At 42.9% G+C, this 20,826-nt stretch overlaps 1 long non-coding RNA gene across 1 annotated transcript in view; it reads left to right on the top strand.

The window, feature by feature from the left end:
* Positions 1 to 20,826, top strand: part of LOC141272161 (uncharacterized) — a 128,631-nt gene that overhangs the window by 90,046 nt on the left and 17,759 nt on the right. The window contains exon 2 of the long non-coding RNA XR_012321984.1: positions 5,684 to 5,770. This is a non-coding gene — a long non-coding RNA (uncharacterized lncRNA). The remainder of the gene's footprint in view (positions 1 to 5,683; positions 5,771 to 20,826) is intronic.

The raw sequence follows: 20,826 nt of genomic DNA, 5'->3' as shown, positions 1-20,826 counted from the left end.
CGGCAGTCCATCGGTTGAGACCACAGGCACCAAGACTTACTATATATACTATTTCCCAGTCAATTTCGGACTATATGGTATACAGCCTTTATTGTTCAGCCTATATATCCAGTCTCTATTGGTTGGCCTATATTTATATATAGACTTATTGGTTGTCATCATGTCTACAGTCTGCACACATTGGGGTCTCTGTGACCGATTACATGGCCCCATGGTGTGATTTTCAGTTCTTATGAATAATTAACCCACAATAAGTCACATAATATTCCCCGGCTCCTTAGAAGGGGATTCTTGTTTTTCGCTCACAGAGCCGCAGTCTCACATTGTGAAAGTGGGTAGTTCATTAAATAGGAATTTGTTAAATAGTAAATCAGATGAGCTGCTAATGAGAGCCAGACTCCGAGGTATTAATTCCCTCTCCCCTCTACAACTACATGAGGTAACAGGACATTTTTCAGGATAGGATCTTCTATTGGTAACTGCTGCCCAGACTCCTTCACATCTCAAAGGGTTCCAAGAGATGGGCCGTGCCAATGGAAGTCCTTCTAGGGCATACATGTCAAACTCTGGCCCATGGGCCAAATCTGGCCCACAGGGTGGTTTTATTCGGCCAGCGACACCAGAACCACCCAACTTATTGTTGGGCCATTATTCTGTATGCAGGACTATGTGGTGCCCATAATACTGTATGGAGGACTATGTGGGGCCATTGTACTGTATGGAGGACTATGTGGGGCCATTGTACTGTATGGAGGACTATGTGGGACAATTGTTCTGTACCGAGGACTATGTGGGGCCATTATTCTGTGTTGAGGACTATGTGGGGCCACTATTCTGTGTGGAGGACTATGTGGGGCCATTATACTGTGTGGAGGACTATGTGGGGCCCATTATTGTGTATGGAGAACTATGTGGGGCCCATTAGTCTGTATGGAGGACTATGTGGGGCCCATTATTCTGTATGGAGGACTATGTGGGGCCCATTATTGTGTATGAAGGACTATGTGGGACCCATTATTCTGTATGGAGGACTATGTGGGGCCCATTATACTGTATGGAGGACTATGTGGGGCCCATTATTCTGTATGGAGGACTGTGTGGGGCCCATTTTACTGTATACTAGTTGGCCCACGACTTTGCCAAATTTTTAATTTTGGCCCTCAGTGTATTTGAGTTTGACATTCCTGTTCTAGGGAGAATACCCCTACAGTACGGTGTGTGGTGGACCATGTACCAATTCTAGGTGCCTCTGTATAACACTGGGAGCTCAGTAAGTCTCATAAGTCTCCATGCTTTCTATCCCCCTTATTATTTAGTATATATTGGAAAAGTGAATCACGTGGAGTAATCACTATCCTTCTTTACTCAGGATCCTTTTGGATGGCTATAGCACTTAGCTCGCTTCCGCATCGAAAGGTGAGCAGACAGGTGATGTCATGTCCACTGATACCTGCCGGAACGTAGGAGGAATCGGCAGGTATCATGAATGTGTCCCAGCAGGTATCTGTGGATGTAACCTAACTTGCCCCGCATCCACTCAAAGTGTCCACCTTGCAAAAAGTATTACTAGCTATTGGTGAGGGCAATTAAATGGTCCACCCACCAGCTATCTTGACTAAGTTCAAAAACTAAAACTGGGTTTCTGCCCCTATCGAAGTTAAAACAAGTTGATCAGCGATCATTTAAAGCCGCTTTACACCGGTCTTTGCAAACTGTAAGAACGATAGTATTAACCTTAGGGACTCCATACAGTTTGCATAATTTCGTCAGCACAACCAATGTCTACATGGGGAGATCCGCTCACTATACAGATCATTTTAGGACCGCAAAATCGATCCTATCACCAGATGATCTAGCGTTTTGCTTATTTGTTGGCTGATCGGTGGTACGGTGCAACGGGTCAATGATTGGGAACGAGCATTTTCATAAATATTCATTCAGCCGATTATCTGCTCATGTAAGAGTGTGACCACACGGTGGCTTCATGGCTGAAACTCCACCAACCCGTAGCCGGTCAGTGGCCACATGATTTAGTTTCATAATTGTGAGCCATTGAGCCACGCCGTGTGGCATTACTCTAAAGGGGTCTTTGGCTTCTGAAACATCTGTATTTGGTACCAATAGTGCTTTTCTCGTCCAGGACTGGTTTATATGAGCCACTGTTGCACACAATCATGGAGATATTCGCATATTTCATGGGTCGTAAAGTGTCTTCCTGTTAGGACCTCCGGTGATCACCTATGATCTGTTGGAAAACATCGCAGTATGTCCTAAGTTTCCCTGCAGCGTCACTACTGGAGAAATGGAAGTATTACACCATGTCCATTCACATCAATGGATAGGACATGACAGGACAGGTCCTCCAGAGCAGGAGACATTCTTGTGTAACCACTCTCCACTCTACGAGAAGACAGAAAAGAGGACTCCTGTGTATTAACATAGAATTTATGTATCAAAATGGATTTTCTACGCTGGTTACCCCTTTAAGCATTTATAGTTGAGCCAAGGCTCTTTCAGCTATCCCAACATAATTTCTTAAGAAGTAACTTTCCTTTCATTTAAAAAAAATCAGTTGCCGATTAAAACATTGGATAAAGGTGTTTATTTAGCCAGAAAAATATCTCCAAATTCCAGGCTATACCACTGGCCAAACAGATCCGACAAGAGCGATGCCAGACTGCATATCACAGAATAGGTTAGGCAGATATGGAAAATAAATAAGTCGCACCCATCCAGGACGGGACTTCTGAGAGAAATCCACTTCCATTCCGTTCAGGAAAAGAATGAAAGGATCTGCGACATCCCGTACCGGCGCACAGGGCATCGGGCAATCATATCTGCAAAAGACCGATCCATTATAAGCTGAAAACCCAGAGTAAATGTTCTTATCAGGTATCGATAACTATTGAGCGGTGCTGAAACTAATGCCCCAACATGTGAGGAACAAACTTGAGAATAACGTCACATACAACATAGCATCCTATAAAATCCTGAAGGCAGCATGTGAAACATAAAGGGGTATCTGGAATTAGAAAAGAAGACTTCTCCCTAAAACAGAACCCCTCTTAGCTTAAGGGTCGTATTTAGTATTGCAGATCATTCCCATTTACTTGTGTACTGCAATATCAGGCATGAACAAGAGTGGCGCTGTATAAGGAAAAGGAGGCCTTTTTCTTTATACAAAGCGTATTTTAAATGACTGGGAGTGTTACCAGTGTGAGACATGCAATGACTGACAGTCCACTCTCCTGATCTACATGTCTCACACTAGTAACACCCTTGTCATATAAAATAATCTCTGGAGGCAGATTCTCAGGGAGATCTATGTCCCACCCATAGATCTTAACAGCTCATTTACATACAAGAAAAATGTGGATTTCTCAGGAATAAGACATCGGATTGCAGATATCAAGGTATCATTTTATTCCTGTGACCTGCATGGCCATATAGATGACTTAGGAGGGTTCATCCTACTGACAGATTCCCTCTAAGAGTTTTCCGTCCAACGCTAATGACACATACCAGCAGCTGACTGCCATACACCACATATAGAGATTAGTGGGTGACCCTGTGGCCTCTGACATTTTCCCTAGTAACAATCACCCCCCCACTGATATTTTTAATAAATCACCACTGACATCTTGGCACATCAGGCTATCGCTCTTTACATTCTTGATGGTCTTGGTTCTGGTGCTTTTTCGGGCTACCTAGTAACGTTGCAGCGTGGTTCTGCTCGGACAGAGCTGTGTTAGTAGTAGGGATTGTGTGGCCGGTGTAGACCATCCTATTAATTCTCAAGGGACTCAATAAGCTCCATTATTTGTGCAGAGCAGGACCACAACTTTGGGTACAAAAATTCCCATTTTTCTGGAAGGTCAGAGATTATCATGGATGACTGGACTGCAATTATGCATCCAAAGACAAAAAGGAGACAAAAAAAAATTGCTTGTCCACGTGTTTTCGTGTCCCACAAGCCCATCTGTCTGTAATGGACGGAGAAGGACTGGTTCTACTTAAAGGGACGAACTTAGTATTTAGTTTAACAGGCAATGCTCCACGGGAAAAAAGTATGAAAATTGGAGAGCTAATTTGTATTCTCTTCTCCCATGGAGCTTTGCCTGCACCTCTCTATAATCACAGTACAGGGTGTAGTGGTGATGAGCGGTGACTGTATCCGGCAGCTCCTGGGCGGAATAAGGTTCATTTTCTCCCAGTAGCCGGACTCTCAGTATTGTAACCGGACAGCATTGTAACGTTATTTCCTGAATTATCCAATAGCCATCATGGGCCACGAAGGACTTTTTCCCACTTTATGGTAAATTGGGTTGTTTAGGAATTGGAACCAAAAACCGTCGCTTAAAGGGGTATTCCAATCCTTCATACGATATGCCATGAACATCATCATTCCTCCCCGTAGAGGTCACACGTTCTTCTCCTTTTACACCGAGGGCTGCACCATGAAGAATCAAGACTGAGTATAATGGTAGAAAGTTGCCAATAACAGATAAGCTAGCACAATGATCATATATATATATATATATATATATATATATATATATATATATATATATAATATTTATATAGACTGAGCATGGTCGTGGACCTAATGAAACGTTTAGCACAGTATTAGATGTTACCTTCATTTTGGCGCTGGCTGTTGTAATCTAACTTGACTTCTTATAGACAGATGATGAATTGGGTAGGTCCTGATGCCTTCTAGTAGTTGCACAATTAAAGAGGAGATTTTTCAGTGAGATCTTTATTTTTAATTGGGAAAATAAAAAAACAAGCGCTCCTGTGTCCAGACATTACTGTTACATACGTATATTGGCTCCCCCTGCTGTTCCTTTGATTCCCTCCGCTGCTTTTTGGTCACATGTGGCAGATAATTTTGTCAAAATGTGGTGTAAGCTAATCATTAAAGGGGTTTTCCACTTTTAGACAACGATTGTTGGTTTAAAAAAAAGCAAACAAGCAAAACTGTACTTTACTCACCCTCCCCGGGTCCAGCACTGAGCTTCTGCTGCAGGTCCCGATGTCTGTTATTGTCTGCAGCGCTGACGTCATATCGACAGCACTGCAACCAATAAACGAGCTCCGTGCCTCTGCCTGAGTCGACGACACAATCCGCTCAGCTCACTGATTGGCTGCAGCACCAAATGACATCAGCTCTGCAGACATCTGGAACAGCAGCAGAGACTCAGTGCTGGACCCGGGGAGGGTGAGTAAAGATTTTTTTTTCACAAAGTTAAGTCGGGGGGGGGGGGGGGCGGACACAGTTTTTCCGATATCTGAAAACCTCTGATTAAAAATAAATAATTTATATTAACCCATTTCATCCATGCCGCATCCCAATCCTCCTCGCTGGTCTTTTTACATTGTTATAGGTTATAGGTTTTGATGGCTGCAGCCAATCACTTTCCCTAGTGGTCTGGTACCATATACCACTGCGGCCAGTGATTGCCAGGTATATGGGCTGTGACATTTGCAGCCATTGTAAACAGAAGCCTAAACGCCAAAACAGCGGGGCTGGAATGAGGTTCTTATTAACTCCTGCATTATAACGGCCTGTGAACAACCCCTTTAAAAGGCGAGACAATATAGTCATCTTTACCGATACCACGGTCAGGTAATCGGGGCGAGAAGAACGGATTAAACTGATGTTTATCCCTTTCCATTTCAGCCGTCATTGTTTCCTCGTCTCCTTCCACATGGACGCCACGTAATGGGAGGTCATTAAGCCGCGTCGGATGGAGACGCTCTGACAGATGTAAGTACCACTTATGAAATGGATACCTTTGAAACCTTGTTCTAAAGAAAAAAGTGTTTGGTAAACTTGACGTTTGCTTGACGAGTTAAGGGGGAAAGACAAAAAAAAGTTTCCCCTATTGTAAGTGGATTTTTGTTAGAGGACATTACTGGAAACATGCAGCTTGTTCTGCTCCTCGGATTGCTCTGTGCTGGGTTGTTGTTTCGGTTTACGGAATTTTTAGCCTCTTTCTCGTGGCCAAATGTTCCTCTCGTTCAGGTCTCTGAGTATCACAGCGAGTGCGCGGAAAACAACCAAAACGGGAGCGGAGACGACACGACGCGGCATCTCCAACCTTACGGAGTAGGGCTTGGTCACCCAAGAGTTAATGGTTTTCTGTGAACCTCGAACTTTCTGTAGAGAATACGAGGGTGGCTACAGAAATAGTAATCCCCCAGTACGATACTAAATCCGCGTTGGATTTGATGCAGATTTCCAATTCTGCGCTGATATTTGCTGGCGACAATCCGAACCCTATGCATTTGATTGTGGTTTCCAACGATCCGCTTACATGTTGCAAAAAATTGCTCTGGAAATTTTTTGCTTGTGCTGCTGAAAAATCGATCATGTTATCTCTGCGGATTACTCACAGAAAAGTCAAGGATTGGACCCACTGATCTGCTGCTCAGCCCCACCACATCCGTGGCAGATCAGTACCTGAAATTGAGTCGATTTTCTGGCAGATCATTGGTGGTTCCAAGGGTGAGAGATTGAACTTCTGCAGTTTAATATATGTGAAGTATATTAAACACCCATTGGGGGCTTCACTGTATAGCGGCCACAGATCTCGCCCACTTGAGCGGCCACAGACCCCACTCACGTTTGCACCGGCAAACCCTTTTACATGTCAGCATGATCTTCAAGCACCACCCTGAAAATGGCGCATGAAAACCCCATTTATTCGCACATTCCTGTACGGAGCCAGTCTGATTAATCACATAATTGTTAAAGGGGTTGTTCAGGACTTGGATATTAATGACAGGTCATCAATACCAGATTGTTCCGACACCTGCACCCCCCGCTAGTCAGCTGTTTCGGGCTCACACTGGAGCCGGATATAAGAAGGGTAGGGAGCCGGAACAGCACAGCTCTGTACAACGTGTAGTAATCCTGTTGAAGTGAATGGTAGCTGAACTGCAGTATCTGAGAACTGCCACTACACTGTGCTGTGCTGTACACTGTGTACATCTGTCCACAGTTGGAGCTGCAAACAGTTGACTGGTGGGGTACACGGTGTTGGACTACCCACAATTGATGACATATTTTAACAAGTAATTAAACTTTTATTTTTTTACAATTCTAAGTTATGAAACTTTGCAAAGCACTTTATTAGGGGATTCTTCAAACCTGAAAAAAAAGCATGTAAGTTGCTTCCAAACCTTGTTTTGTTTCTCCGATCTATTTTCCTGCCTTTAGCTGTATTAATATCAGAACATACTCATTTGGAGTACAGATGATGGCAGTGATGGGTCAGCTCAGCACCCCTGGATCTCTCTAACTCTGGGGATAAGCTGCTGCAGGAGATTGTACTGATAAGACAGGAGCTGACCCATCACTGCCATCATCTGTACTCCAAAGGAGTACGATCTGATATCAATGCAGCTGAAGATAGACAAATATACTGGGGAAGAACGGGGTTGGAAGCCACGTACATGTCATTTTTTTACAGGAATGAAGATAAATCCCCTAATAAAGTGATCTGCAAAGTTTCATAACTTTCCATGCTAGACAAAATCATAAAAAAAAGTTTAGTTACTCTTTAGGGGTAATGGAAAAGCTAAAATATCACCAGTCTGATATTTATGACCTGTCCTGAGGATCATATGTGACTGGACAACCCCTTTAATTACTATATATGATATATAGGATGAAGTCTACTTGGCCACCTTCACCTGCTGAGCAGGAGGTCACTCTGTTTAATGCCTAAAAGTCACTGTTATGACCCTCATGTGAGTATGGAGTACATGCTGTTGCCATCGATAGTTCTGGGATTTAAAGACGATGCATCAGTACGTCAAGAATTACAGACTGGTTAGGCGAGCAGTCGAGGAGGCATATGTGTGGGGACAATAGGATCCACTACAGGTTGGGTTGGGTCCTGTAAGGTGATGTCAAGTGACACGTCCCCTCAATCAAGGCACAATACGGAGATGAAGGAGGGTCAGTGGGCACAGTAGCAAGGTCAGAAGAAAAAAAAAACATGGTTCAGTGACAGATTCATCACAAAAAGTAAGGGTAGAAGAACCAGACAAGCTAGTTTCATACCGAAAAGCCCCGACGTCGTGAGGTAAAGGCCAGTTGTATAGCTAGAAATGTGAAGAATGGATCTTTTACTACTCAACGCTATTATCGTATTCATCGCTTTTGCTATCGGAGAGTTTGTAGGATATTGATGGGATCAGACATGAGAAAGTAGGTCAACCATGGTGACAAGCAGCAACCTAACATCAGAAGGCCAAGACTACTGTACTCAAGCTCAAGCACTGAACTTCTAGATATATTCCATTCTATTATAGGGACGGCTTTACACAACTTTCCCATGTGCCCTATTAGGACATTAATCCATAAGTGAGAGACAAGAGATGTACTAAGTGTATTTATCATGTAGAAGCTCCCCTCTCTTCCAGTAATAGCTGATAGCAAGGACTGCTGATCATGCAAGGTGAAGGGAAAAAGTGGTCTCCCAACCTGGATAGTTCTTTTAAGAGTAAGTTAAGTTTGGGATATTTTTTTAAATATACAGGGTGGGCCATTTATATGGATAAACCTAAATAAAATGGGAATGGTTGGTTATATCAACTTCCTGTTTGTGGCACATTAGTATATGAGAGAGGGAAAACTTTTCCAGATGGGTGGTGACCATGGCGGCCATTTTGAAGTTGGCCATTTTGGATCCAACTTTATTTTTTTCACTGGGAAGAGGGTCATGTGACACCTCAAACTTATTGAGAATCTCATAAGAAAAACAATGGTGTGCTTGGTTTTAATGTAACTTTATTCTTTCATGAGTTTTGTACAAGTTTATGACCACTTATAAAATGTGTTCAAGGTGCTGCCCATTGTGTTGGATTGTCAATGCAACCCTCTTCTCCCTCTCTTGACACACTGATAGCAACACCGCAGAAGAAATGCTAGCACAGGCTTCCAGTATCCGTTGTTTCAGATGCTACACATCTCGTATCTTCACAGCATAGACAATTGCCTTCAGATGACCCCAAAGATAAAAGTCTAAGGGGGTCAGATCGGGAGACCTTGGTGACCATTCAACTGGCCCACGTCGACCAATCCACTTTCCGGGAAACTGTTCATATAGGAATGCTCGGACCTGACACCCATAATGTGGTGGTGCAACATCTTGTTGGAAAAACTCAGGGAACGTGCCATCTTCAGTGAATAAAGAGGGCAACACATCATCATGTAGCAATTTCAGATATCCAGTGGCATTGAGGTTTCCATTGATGAAGAATGGCCCCACTATCTTTGTACCCCATATACCACACCATACCATCAATTTTTGTGTTCCAACAGTCATGGAGGGATCTATCCACTGTGGGTTAGGGTCAGACCAATAGCGGTGGTTTTGTTTGTTAACTTCACCATTCACAAAAAAGTTTGCCTCATCACTGAACATAATGTTCTGTGTAAACTGAGGGTCCTGTTCCAATTTTTGTTTTGCCCATTCTGCAAATTCAGTGCGCTGATCTGGGTCATCCTCGTTGAGATGCTGCAGCGGCTGGAATTTGTAAGGGTGCCATTTGTGAGTAGCTAATATCTGCCGAAGGGATGTTCGACTGATGCCACTCTCCAGTGACTTGCGGCGAGTGCTACGCTATGGGGTCTTGCTGAATGAAGCTAGGACAGCCACTGATGTTTCTTCATTAGTGACAGTTTTCTTGCGTCCACATTTTGGCAAATCCAACACTGAACCTGTTTCACGAAATTTGGCAAGCAGTTTGCTAACTGTAGCATGGGAGATGGGTGGTCTCGTAGGGTGTCTTGCATTGAAATCTGCTGCAATGACCCGGGTACTGCATTCACCAGACATCAGCACAATTTCTATCCGCTCCTCACGTGTTAACCTCTGCGACATGTCAATGGCTGTAAATAACTCATGAAAGAATAATGTTGCGTTAAAACCAAGCACACCATTGTTTTTCTTATGAAATTCTCAATAAGTTTGATGTGTCACATGACCCTCTTCCCATTGAAAAAAATAAAGTTGGATCCAAAATGGCCAACTTCAAAATGGCCGCCATGGTCACCACCCATCTGGAAAAGTTTTCCCCCTCCCATTTACTAATGTGCCACAAACAGGAAGTTGATATCAGCAACTATTCCCATTTTATTTAGATGCATCCATATAAATGGCCCGCCCTGTATTTCAGGGCCTTTAATTCTGAGCAGATCGGTGGTGATTTGGGTCCTGAGAATCCAACCCTTCGCTGAATAGATCTCTTAGACCGTGCCCAGCTCAGGAGACAGGAGAGCACTGCTTCTGTCTGAGAGCTCACGCACAGCAGAGTATGGATATAAAGGCTTAGGTTCTGTGCGAAATCCATACTCCGCTGTGTGTGATCTCTCAGACAGGAGAGGTGCTCTCCTGTCTCCTGAGCTGGGCACTTCTAAGGGGTCTTTTCAGCAATCGGTGGGGTTCTCGGGACCCAAACGCCCACTGATCTGCTCATAATTAAAGGCCATAAAACATATACATAATTAACCAAAAGTTTACTTACATTTTAAGTGGGTTTTCTAGGACTAGAAAATTAATATTCTGTCCTTTTGACCAATGTTCCCCAATTCCAGTCCTCAAGATGCACCAACAGATGATGTTTTCTGGATTTTCTTAGTATTGCCCAGACGATAATTCCATCACTTGTGCAATCCTAAAGAAATCCCAAACACGTGATCTGTTGCTGGCTCTTAAGGACTGGAGTTTGGGAACACCGCCCTAGATCATCAATACCTGATCCTAGAGAACCCAACTCAGGTTGCCCATACTAGTCAGCTGGCTAAATTAACAGGACAGTGATGCTTAATAAATGCCGTATCGATATTTTAGAAGCGGTTGTGCCTGGCATTAAGGCAGCTCATCCCTACTCAAGAGAATGAAACTGGGCTGCTTTATGTTGTAAATTCAAGGTAAAGCCACTACCAAAACTACAGAACTTTGCTGGTCTAAGGTTTTGCTGAGAAATGGGCCACTTCCTATCTGATATTGATGGCCTAATGTTACAAATTTTGTAGCCCTAGAAACCCCCTTTAAGAAACCCAACTATTAAATGCTGTCAACCACCAACTTAACTGGCAAAAAGAATAATAAATTAAAAAAACGTCACAGAAATGGTACATGGGGATGCGAACCCTACTGCTACCTAGACATCAGCAAGAAAGACCATTAGAGTTGGACGCAGTCCATCTGCAATATTGGTAATCTGTGGCTGCTGGACCATAAGCCCTAATAACTATTGATTAGCTGGTCTTGTGCGATGTCATCGTTGCCGGACTCTCAAAAGAAGAGCCATGGATGGCGTCAGGTTCTCAGGGCTCCAGTGCCAAGACCACAGATTACTAACATGGCCGATGGACCAAGTCCTACGAATCGATGTGCACCAACTCTTGTAAGTCTAACTGTAGAAGTCACAGTAGCTGCTATGGGGCACAGGAGTTAAGGGGGCACACTCAGGTACAAAAAACGGTAATGGTTTCTGTTTTCTAGCAATATTATGTGATCTCTGTGGTACCTGGCGCTATAACACATACCTGTATTTATTGTTATTTAAGCCACGGTTTCATGACATTTTGCTAAGGGACCCTAAAAATTCTACTTACGCCCTTTAATACTACCACGAAAGACAATTTATCTATAAAACTCAACCCCCTCTCCCCACATTCATGGGCAATAGGAAAACTAAACTCTCCCTTTGCTATGTCCCATTATTGAATTGTCTGGTTTAGAAAAAACATATTTAAAGACAGGATTTCCCCCATTTAGCACCACACCATCTATAAACCATAAAGTTTTTTTTTTTTCCTGGAGGATCTGACATGTCCATACATTTCATGAACAGACCGCTGTGATCACAGGGAATTGTGTAATACTACATTCTTCCTGTGGAGGCACTGCAGAAGAATTACGCAGCTGATGCTGGTTTTCCTGCCAATTCCAGTTGATCGACGGAGGTCTCGGCTGTGTTTATTTATCATCAGGGGACCCTAACAGAAAAGGATTGTCTGACTAGCCTCTTAGGGGTCCTGCAGTGTTGGGCACTTCAGGGTGTAGATCGCTTCCTAGGTACACACAAATATATTTATTTTTGAACACTGAAATAAACATATTATTCCGGCACAGCCACGTTGTTTAATCTCCTTGGAGACTTCTCAGCAGTTCTTTTTTTTTTTTGTAAGTCGATTAGCCAGCTTGGCTTCCCTCTAGTATGTGAACATTATGCATGTAAACTAAAACCGATTGGAGCCTCCGTCATTACCACTGACTATTCTGTCCCCACTGTCTGGGCCGAGTGTGAGCAGCGAGTCCTGGAGCAGGGAGAGGAGTGGTGACCTCGGTGAGAGCACCCTTGGATCAGGTCGAGATCCCGTTTCAATTTCTGGTTCATTTACTTGCATTTTATGTAACTGTGCTGCCAAAGGGACGCTTAGTCCTTGACTTTGGCACAGTCCAGCTTCTGCCCTCCCATGGTAAACAACTACTCAAACATGGAAGGGAAAAAATAAGCTGTGATGGGTTTCCTCTCTGGATGTAATTTAACCTTTTTTGAGCCTCTGATTTGATGGATTAATTGTGTTATCTTTCCAGTGTTTTATGCATCTCACTCCAAAACTTGTAGTCACGGTTGCTCCTTCTGTAATTCTCCTCGTCTATTGCTCCAGTCTTCTGTCCAGAGAACCTACAAGCCAACAATGAAGATTTCCAGGGAAATATTTGGATATTCAAATAGAGACTCTCTTTTCTGAAAGTTGGTAGAATATCCAAAATCCTCAAAGTTTAGGTACACTTTTTTTTTTTGGTATGTCGGATAGGATCGGGAGGGCTGGTTTTCTAAATGCTATCCTTAAACTGCAAGGTGGTCAAGGTCTTCTTAAAATGTACCTTCAACCAAAAAAGGTAACCTTGACCAAGCTCAGTATTCTTCCTGTAGGAACTCTATGTAGTAACGATCAAGATTCCCCTTTTTGTTTTTTTTGTAAGGGCAGTAAGTCGTTCCTATAAGGGCTGGTTTCTCTGGTAGCTGGTCACCCGGAGCCTAGCAGTAGCCAGACTTTCTTTCACCTGAGTGCCATGGCCAGTAGAGATGAGCAAATTCATTTGCAGAACCCTGGTCAGTAGTCCGTGGCCACCAAATAGGAGCCCTATGAACTACGCCCTACCTGCAAGCAAACCCGGATCCTCTTCTAATTAATGCAACAATTACGCCAGGTCTGTACGGGGCCTTACAATTACTTGAAAATTTATAAGGTTGAGGGTCTTGCCTAATAATCTAGTTTGGTTTCTGTAAATACCATGTACTAAAACAGATTGCTCCAAAATAATATTGGACCTGGGCTGGTAAAATATCCAGCAAATATAGAGACGTTGAGGAAAGAGAAGAGCTGATGTACATTCTTGAAGTGGGAAATAAACACTGGCATGCTCCGTATCACTACACCGCTCCTCAAACCAACCCACCACAGACTCCATTCTCTTGGGGCATTGCTTTCGGGCCACACACCAGAGGCTCCTTTGGGGTTTTCGTCCGAAACCCTAAAAAACAGGATACGGGCTAAACCTCTGACGGTACCATTGACTTAATCAGTCATTTTCTGATCTATCTGGCTTTTGTTTTGGCAGGCACAAAAACACAGTTTCCCATGCCTAACTGGCCGCCTTAAGAAGGTGGACACTGCTGAAATGGGGGCCAGACAGAGCACAAAGTAACTTTGTGTTCCTCATTATGTCAACACAATGTCCATCAGGGGTTCCACCCAAATCCTGTTTTTTTAGGCTTCAGAGACACCGACGTGTGGCAAAAAAGCAATGTGAACATACCCTTAGTCTAGTCTGATAGAATCGATGTTACCCATCTGCCTAAATCAGCCACATGAACAGATGTCAAGGAGCATGGAATAAAAGGTATCATCTCATGAAGACACTTTTGCCCATCTGCCCTTTTAGTCATACTTGACAACTTTTCTAAATAGATTTGCAGGAGAAAGGGGATTGTGGGGTAAAGTAAATTTATATTTGCATAGCTACACCCCCTTTTTTTTTTACCAATGACGCCCCAATCCATACCTTTTGATTGTGCCCTCTCAAAAGGCTTGTCATGGTTAAAAATGTTGCTTCTCGGAAAACTATTTTGGCAACTCAGAAGCCTCCTAGATGCTTTAGTAGCATTAACATATTTGCTGTTTAGGCATGTAAATCTTATAGAAGGACACCCCCATCTGTGAGCCGGAGAGCTGTAAGAGTGGCTGCGGCTCTGGTGGACTTCCATGACTTCCATATATCTGAATGGCCGACCTGTAATAGTACATTTCTCAGTCTGGACTGACGAGGCTTTCCTGGCAAAATCAGTTTTTTTTGCATGGAGTGCCCATATCTGATCATCATGGTGGCTACATGCTAAAACAATCCATTTAAAGAGGGCATGTCACTTGGCATGAATATGTAATTTTTTTACATGATATTAAAGGGAACCTGTCTCAGATACATACTGCCTGTGCATGTGCATAAGGAAAAACCTGTCAGTCAACTGGAGTGGGGCGGAGAGAAGACAGCCGGGGACCACACCAGACTAGTCATGTCTCTTCCTATAGTCACTGGAGGGCTTCAAACTATGCAGCATTTCAGAGTAAGACATATCCGGATAAAATCACACAGCTAGGCTTTAATGACAGATTCCCTTTAATGCCGCTGTCCTCCTGAATCCGACGTTGTTTTTCTTTTTCTCCTGCGCCTCGCCGTTCCTGAGATATGGTCCCATCTTCCCAGTATGTAGATCTAGTAATGTTTAGCCAATTGGGTGTGGTCCTCAACTCTTCTCAGTGGGTTTCTCCTAAAGGCCACACTTATTTGGCTTAAAATGTCTACATTTTATATAGAGAAGAAGGGGCCATATCTCAGGAACGGAGGGGATTAGGAAAAAAAGAAAAATCTAGCCGGATTCAGGAGAACAGCGGCATTTATACCAGATAAAAATAATTATATATTTTTGGCAAGAGATAAGTCCTCTTTAAGGGGTAACATGGAAAAATTGAGTGCACCTTTAACTCGTCACTGCAGACTTTTCAGGTTTAAGGTCCGTTTAAGGGTATAAGCTGTGTCCGTACACTTTAAGAACAAGGCAGCTGAGCCTTCATTTCCATTCTCTGCCGTTTATAAATCAGCCATGACAATCAGATTTCCCTTGTGACAGGTGAATGTTTTTGCTCAGACTCTGATATTAAATGACGATCTGCATTTTGATGGTGTTTTAACACGCCGGGTCTTGTCCGCATTCTGTATCATATACTGTATGGACCGCCAAAGAAAAAAAGAAAAGAAACAAACACCCGGGGAAAGTTATGTGCGCAAGACGTGTGGGATTTAAATAATTTTACCATCAAAAGAAGGAAAAAACATCTGTACTTATGCTGGTAACCCCACAAAATACAAATCAGCGCACAGACCCTCTATAGGGTTTAGACCAGGGCTGTGGAGTCGGTAAGCCAAACCTGCGACTCCAACTCCGACTCCTCAATTTCCCTTACACCGACTCCGACTCCCACATACGTATATTGCTTATATTTAAGTGAAAAATTTATTGTAGTACAATGTGAACATCAGACATTTAATCATTTTTATGATACAATAATCAAGATATTTAGATAGAATATAATGATGGATGGCTGGAGGGATAGATGAATGAATAGATAGATAAATAGATGGAGGGATAGAATGTGATAGACAGATGACAGCTACAGACAGCAAATAGTACATTTTACATATAGTTCACACACATTGTACAGAGAGCACATAATAATCACCTACAATATTAGCATTAGTTACCTTCCTGTGACAGAGATGAGCAGTAGTACTTTCACTTTCTCCAGCTCGGGGGCCAGGAATCGGATCCTGTGCAGGGCAGGCACCCCTCCTCTCTCTGGTGAAGATGGCAGAAGACAGGACAGAGGAGGGGAGATTGCCCCTTGCAGTCTGGAGCCAGTGCAGGACGGGAGCACTGCAGCATACAAGTGAGTTTTGATAGGTGCGTGCCCCTGCTTCTAGGGGGGGGGGCAGCTGCCCCCCCTGCCCCTCGCTGGCTACAGCCATGATTCACACACAGCGTTTTTGCGGATCCTTTTTTTGCAGTAAAATGCAGTGTCTCTGGGCATCCCAGCAAAGTCAATGGGTTTCAAGATATGACATTCAGACACATAGTTTTGTGAGGATCCGTTTTTGGGCTCAAAAACGGATCCTCACAAAGAATGAGCATGTCAGTTTGTGAGCCGTTTTTCTAATCTGCTTTTGCTATTGAAAACATTATCTATGAGCTCAAAAACCTTTCAGTTGATGCGGTTTTTTAAAAAGCTGATCTGCTTTTGCAGCTGAAAAACGTATCCTCAAAAAACGCAGCAAAAACGCTGTGTGAATGTAGCCTTAGATCAGGAATAGAACAGCCATTATTCCCCACAAACTGCATTAATCTACTGCACCCAATTTATTATATATTTTCGGAGTCGGTCCATTTTATACCGACTCCGACTCCACCAAAATGAGCACCGACTCCACAGCCCTGGTTTAGACCATAAAAATACATAAATAGGCTTATACAAACAATCTTTACTCACCTTCCCCAGGTCCAATGCAGAGTCTCCACCGCTGCTCTGTGTGTCTGTTATTGTCTGCAGCGCTGACGTCACATCATCAGAGTTGATGGTACGAGCTGCTCAAAGCCGTTGAACTCACCGATTGACAGCAGCGCTGCATACAATAACAAAGACCAGGAGCAGCAGCGGAGACTAAGCGCTGGACTCAGGGAGGGTGAGTAAAGCACATTTTGTTTTTAAAACAAACCGGCATTTCCCAAAATAGGACAATCCTTATACAAGGAGTAAGTTATACTGTATAACTTATTAATATAGTTCAGTTACACCAGGTGCCCCGATGTCCGGTAGCAACTCTGATCCTGGCAGCTTCTTTTCTGTTCCTTGCAGCTACACTTCTGTTCTTTGCAGCTACACTTCTGTTCCTGGCAGCTTCACTCCTGTTCCTGGCAGCTTCACTCCTGTTCCTGGCAGCTTCACTCCTGTTCCTGGCAGCTTCACTCCTGTTCCTGGCAGCTTCACTCCTGTTCCTGGCAGCTTCACTCCTGTTCCTGACAGCTTCACTCCTGTTCCTGACAGCTTCACTCCTGTTCCTGTTGCTTGGTACAGGACAGAATTTCCTGTGGTGGCACATGTCAGGGCTGTCTGACTGCTCATTTCTGAATACTAGGCCAGATATTGCTGTCCATGTATAAGCTGTGGTAGAGAAGGGGGCTGGCTTAGCTATTGGAGAGAACAGTCAGCCTGCCCCCTTCATACACTTCTCTGTTATTGTGCCGACACAGGAAACGCTGTCTTCTGGTGAGCTGCTGGGACGTGCTGCCAACACGATGATGGGGGCACCAGGCTTAATTGAACTACATTAATGAATAACATAAGTTTGGGTACGTTCACACAAAGGATTAACAAAAAAATTCTGTGACAAAATCCACATGGAAAAAATGATTAACATCATCTTGCAACCAGCTTTCCATACATTTGAATGGGGGAAAAAGCATTTATAGTGCACAAATAGAAAAAACATTTTTGTTGCAGCTTTTCGTGATGTTTTGCAGCAGAGAAATATATTAAACTGCTGTGCACCTGTGTTATAATTAAAACTGGATTAAAAGCCACACTGAAAAACTGCATCAAAAACAGCACCAAACCAGCTTAAAAAAAGTAGTTTCATACAAGAACACGCCAAAAAAACAGATTTTCTACAATAGTTTATGTGGATTTTTCAGCCTTAAAAATCTATATTTAAAAGCTCCATGTGTACGCGTAAATGTTGCATTTTTTTATGCAGAAAATCCCCTGCATTTAACAGGTCAAGCAAAGTGGATGTGGGTATATGAGAACTCACTTTGCCTTTAAAGACGCTATTGAACTGTGTGGGTTTTTTTTGTGCAAACTTTTTTAATATAATGACCTTAAAATATACTTGTAAAAAATGTAATTCTGACTTTAAATGCAGGATTACATTAGATCTATAATAATAATAAAAGCATTTTAAAATATCTGCTTTGAATCTGCACCAAAAAAAACAAAAAAGAGGGAAGAACGTGTAAAAAATAATGCAGCAAAGACACATTGATCAGAGCAGATTGCTATTACAAGCTCTGGTGCAGTCAAAAACACCACATTTAATATGGTCTTACTGTTTTAATGGGTGTATTTTTTTGTTTTGCTGGACAACTCCTTTAAGTTTTAAGGTCTATTCACACTTCTGCGTCCGTTTGACACATGCATGAGGAAATGTGTATGATGTAAATATTTTTTCCCCCTAGGAGCCTATGTGTGATCGCTGTATGTGATAAACCTCCCAACATATAAATTGAATTCACCCTCAGGGTATGTGCATACTGAGGTTTTTTTGCGGAGTTTTTAGAATGTAAACTAAGCAGAAACTCCAAGTTTTTGATGAAAAATTGGAGAGTTTCCGAACAGTTTTTGCTCCAAATACTCCTGAAAAAAACCCAGTGTACACATACAGTAGTATTAGGTTATGAGTATTTCTTCAGGACGTTTTTATGTTCCATAATGGTTCCCAAAAACTGCTTTAAAAACTCTTGGCAAACACTTCCAATTCATTTTATGGCAAATCTATTTTGCTGTTCAAATTAAAAAAAATTTTAGATTTTTTTTTTTAAAGACGTTTTAAAAAAACACATGTCAAATCAAAAGTCTGCAAAGAAATGTTCAGGAAAAAAATAAACCTGTTCCTAAACAATGGTTTCCTGAAACGGCTTCTTCTTGCTTTTTGAACTCTTAAATTTTTTTTTCCTGAAGCGGTATCTGCTTACTTTTTGAACTCTTAAAAAAAAATCCACTTCACTTTCTGTAGCTTTCGTAAGGGTTAAACTCTATTTTTCTTTTTCAGAAATTGGCCCCTAAGGATAGTTTCCTAGTCCTATCCATCACACCAGCTGTTGCATTAGGTATCATCTTTTTTTAAGCCAACCATCCAGCATACAGGACAAGTGTCATCATTACATGGCAGGCTTTGCCTCCAGGCGAGGAAGGTCAGTCTGCTGCTGTAAAGGCTGGGACGTGAGCTTCGTTGGAGACCTAAAGTTTTGTTTTTGTCGTTAGCGACAAGGAACTTTGTGTACGATAATGCTGAAGTGATGAGAGTTATACGTCCCCTCGGACGATGGGACGGTGCTTGTGTTAGCACATTTAAATAATAAATTATCGTTGTGTGTGATCAGATACAAATGCCCTGTACAGAATAATTACTTTGTACATTTTTGTCTTGTTCTTCAGCCCTTTCTGCAGGAAACTTGTTAACTTTAGGTGACAACTTTTGGGCACTTTAACCTGTCCTGTTGGGCTATACAGACTTGTATAGCTTATATATCTTGGGAACATCTCTATTAATCAGAAAGGGAAAGACTTGTGAATTGATTTTATTGAGGGCCACATAACTTGTACTTTCATATAACGACTGTAGAAAAGCACGGCCTTTCTGCCATCACCCCCCATAACAAGATAAAGCTGCTTTTTGTGCACATCCCAATCTAATATGTCCCAAGTAATGTCCTGATTCTTATGCTCTGTAACATGCCATCCATTTTTTTTTGAGTGGCCGGTTTATCTTTGTCGGCATTCTGCCAGCCCAATAGGTACTGTAACTTTTTTTTCTCTCTTCCCAGGATGCATTGCTCCTGCCATTGCATGTCCTAAACTGAAAGTCCACTTCTCTGTTAATCATATATGGCGATTGACAGGAGAGCAGGATTAAAGAGACAAATACCTACTTCCAATTCCTGTAAATAGACAAAAACTCACCCTACTTCTTATAGAAAGTCATAGATTCACCACTAATTTCTGTAGCAATAAAAACTCTCCCTCACTTCCTGTGGAGACAAAGACCCGCTCCTTCACTTTCTGTAGAGAGCTAAAAGACCCACCCCTGTTTCCTGTAGACATAAAAACTTTTCTTCACTTCCAGTGGAGAAAAAGATCTGCCCTTCCACGCCCACATCCTGTAGAAATGCAAACCCGTCCCCCACTTCCTGTAGAGAGCTAAAGACTTGCTCTCACTTCCTGCAGAGACAAAGATCTATTCCCACATCCTGTAGAAATGCAAACCCGTCCCCCACTTCCTGTAGAGAGCTAAAGACTTGCTCTCACTTCCTGCAGAGACAAAGATCTATTCCCACATCATGTGGAGACAAAAACCCAGCCATACTTCCTGTAAATAAAAAAACACCCTCACTTCCAATATAAACAAAGACCCACCTAACTTCCCATAGAGACACAGACCCGACCTCACTTCCTGTATAGACAGAGCCATCTTACTTCCTGTACAGACAGAGCCACCTCACTTCCCGTAAAGACAGAGCCACCTCACTTCCCATAGAGAGATTGACCCGCGCTCACTTCCTGTAGAGAAACGGACTGGCACCCACTTCCTGTAGACAAAGACCCGCCTCCACTTCCTGTAGAGAGACAGACCTGCCTCCACTTTTTGTAGAGAGACAGACCAGCCTCCACTTTTTGTAGAGAGACAAACCTGCCTCCACTTCTTGTAGAGAGACAGACCTGCATCCACTTCCTGTAGAGAGACAGACCCGCCTGCACTTCCTGTAGAGACAGACCCGCCTGCACTTCCTGTAGAGACAGAGCCACCTCACTTCCCGTAGAGACAGCCGCCTCACTTCCCATAGAGAGACAGACCCGCCCTCACTTCCTGTAAAGAGACAGACCTGCCCCCACTTCCTGTAGAG

This window comes from Phyllobates terribilis, unplaced genomic scaffold (assembly GCF_046119375.1).
Source record: "Phyllobates terribilis strain yellow unplaced genomic scaffold, ASM4611937v1 Scaffold_5__5_contigs__length_657084704, whole genome shotgun sequence".
NCBI classification, from domain to species: Eukaryota; Metazoa; Chordata; class Amphibia; order Anura; family Dendrobatidae; genus Phyllobates; species Phyllobates terribilis.
Note: the sequence above shows the minus strand (reverse complement) of the source record. Positions and strands in the feature narration are given on the sequence as shown.